The sequence below is a fragment of the Elephantulus edwardii genome, unplaced genomic scaffold, assembly GCF_000299155.1.
Source record: "Elephantulus edwardii isolate Elephantulus edwardi_28Jun2011 unplaced genomic scaffold, EleEdw1.0 scaffold00085, whole genome shotgun sequence".
Lineage (NCBI taxonomy): Eukaryota > Metazoa > Chordata > Mammalia > Macroscelidea > Macroscelididae > Elephantulus > Elephantulus edwardii.
Genome location: NW_006399835.1, coordinates 7842808 through 7846186, shown reverse-complemented (window position 1 = coordinate 7846186; position 3379 = coordinate 7842808).

The following is a 3379-nucleotide window of genomic DNA, read 5'->3' as shown; positions in this document are numbered from 1 at the left end:
AACAAATGTCTTCACAACTAGACCAATATATAAATCATTATTAAAAGAGAAAAGATTAACTCTGTCAATGATTTAATTTTACTTAGCTTCACAACAAGCAGACATAGAAGAAGTAATCCAGAAATCCACTAAGTGTATTGCATTGGGTCAATCTACTGCCAAGGACTTTTTTAAAGTGCTAATATCAATATATACAGTAAAATGGGTAGCATATAACTCTAACCCCAGGTCTCACTCTATTGTCTTTATCTTATATGTGTACGTAAGTTGCAAGTCTCATATTTCAAATGCTGTTAATTAGAATATAATTCTCATTCTGCGATGAGTGAGAACAAGGGATTATCTCTGTAAACTTCATATCTGGGAACTTGATAACTAGAATAAGGATATATCACAAGAAAAATGAAAAATAAAAAGTAGTTTAACAAAAGAGTAGTACAGCATCTTGAAGGACTTAGAAACTTATTTCAAAATATCTTTATGGTTTATCCGTTATGGTACTCAAAATAATTATTGATACAGACTCAATTAATTTCCAAAGTGAAAGCTTATAAATGCATGCAGATGAGTGGTTGCTGAATACTTAATAGTTCATAAAATATACTAGTCTAAAACAATAACATCTAGATCTTTTTCTGTGCACTGAGTATTACTATTTTTGCTATTAACATTTCAAAAATATGTAGTGACTCTTTAGAAAGGAGATAATATTTATTAGCCAACAATATTAATCATAGCCATTTATTCCCTAGATATAATCTTTAATGAATAGTGAAAATATTTTCAAAAATTGCTATTCATACAAAAACGTTAGTAGTATCTAATTAATTCTTCAATTATTGAACAATATGTCACTGTGGTATAGTAAGTCTGTTGCTATGGGTTTCTGTTGCTTAAAAAGGCTTTCATAGATCATTGTTTAGGTAATTTTCTCAACTCTGTCTCTTCTTCATGCATGTTAACCTGATTCTACTGCCTCAACTCTGCCTGAATTAGTCTGCCAACAGCAATGGGAGCCCCAGACTGAGAGCTAAATAAAAGCAACACAGCCTCAGCGAGAAGGCAGGCCAACATGGGAGTGGCAGCATGATTTACTGGCTTAGCCTACAATTATTGGAGAATGAATGGACTCACCAGTATAATGATATTGGTCTGATTTGGGACTATTGCTCGTTTGTTTGGTTATATCTAGCTTGTGACTGTGTGGTTTCACAGACATATACATCCAGAGAACTTCACCCAAAGTTGCTGGAGGACCAAGGGATTATATATTATTTATTATAGATTGCTACCAACCTGTATAGCTTGCTAACATTATCTGGAACGAGAGTTTGTATGGTTATGGCTTGTGTTCTATTGCTTATTTCCATCCTTAATTGTGACATATTTATTTCTGTAATAAACCCCACACAATCAAATGTTACAACATGAGAATGCTTCTGCAAAATCTGTGTGGTCACCACAATTGGTTTCAGACTCAGTAAATAGTAAGATTGGTGTTGGGATTGGTGAAAATGGGTGCAGGAGTAGCAGCTTTGTTCTATGGATACTGTTGATGGGGACAGTTCCACTTTGTGGACTTAGTAGAGATCTAACTCACTCATCCCTACATTGTCCTTGCTCCTTTTACCATCATTTAGAAAGTTTCAAACACAATCATACCAAAGGTTACATTCCTTGGTCTTGTTGTAGAAAATCAAGGAATGCTTCCTTTGGTATGGATTGTATCTCAATGTCATGGAAACAAAGATTTTTACCACTGGACTGATAGATAACATCATGATGGATGGAAGAGAGATTGACACTATCAATAGCTTCATCTTGCTTGGATCCACAATTGACACCCTTGGTACCAGCAGTCAGGAAATATGAAGATGCAGTATACTAGAAAAATCTGCAGTTAAGGACCTCTCCAAATTCTTGAGGAATAATTAATCAGTTTGAGGACTAAGGTGCATTTCTTTCAGGCCATTGTCTTGCTATTTAAGAGAGCTAGATGATTAATAAAGATGACAGAAGAAAAAGTGATGCCTTTGAACTATGGTGTTGGAGAAGAACGTTTAACATCCCATGGATAGACAAGAGAGCAAACAAATAATGTCTTGGAGAGGGTATAGCCGGATTGCTCTTCAGAAGTAAGACTGGTAAGACTTTGCCTCACATCCTTTAGGATTGCTAGGAGGGGCTATTCCTTGGAGTAAAACATGGTGTTGGGAAGGGTGGAGGGTTGGCAAAGAAGAAGAACCTCAACTAGGTGAGTCGACACAGTGACTATGGCAATGGCCTCTTGTGTGTCAGGAAATGTGAGGATGGCACAGGGTTCAGATATTTTGTTCATAGAGTCACTATGAGTCGTACTCAACTCCATGGCACCTAATACAACAACAATAGAAAGGTTCATGGAAAATCCTACAGATCTCAGAGTGAAGTACTAATTTATCTATGCATCTATTTTTATCTCTCTTTTACTTCATAAACTGTATTAAAATAATACTAATATATGATTCAGATCATTGATGCATTAATTTAGAAAGTTATATAGGTTATTGTTGTACTTACATGCCATCAAGTCACCTACAACTCATATCAACTGTATGTACAATATCTCTGAACTCTATTCTGAGCTTGTCTCACTGCCTCTGACACTACTACTCCAAGTTAACCTTCAATTACTGCGTCAATCCCTCTCATCCGGGGTCTTCCTAAACTGTCCTTTCACCCTTTGAAGCATGATGTCCTTCTCCATCCACTGGTCCTTCCTGGCCACATGTCCAAAGTGTGTAAAATGGAGCTTCAAAATCCTTGCCTTCAAGGAAAAGCCTGGTTTAACACTCTCCTGGATGAACCTGTTTGTTCTCTTGGAAGTCCATGGTATGTTCAATACTTTTGTCCAGCACCACAATTCATAGGCATCTTTTTTTGGCTTTTGTTGTTGTTGTTGTTGTTGTTATCTTTGGCCATTGGGCACCTCTCTGAGTCATAGCAAGCAACTGTGAAGATCATGGCCTGATTCAGGCATACCTTAGTCTCCAAATTGACATCATTGCTCTTTAACAGTTTTGATAGGTCTCTCACAGCAGCTTTCCTAGAACAATTCATTTTTTGATTTCTTGACTACTGCTCAACAGTGTTGGCTGTGAAGCAGAGCAAGCTGAAATTGTTAACAACCTCAATCTCTTCTCCATTTATCATGGTTTTGCTAATTGGTCGATTGATAAGAATCTTTGTCTTCTTGACGTTGAACTTCAATCCATATTGGACACTGTAGTCCTTGACCTTCTGTAGCAAATGCTTCATTGGGGTCCTTCTCTGTGTGTGTGTGTGTGTGTCTGTCTGTCTCTGTCTGTGTGTGTGTCTGTCTGTGTGTCTCTGTGTGTCT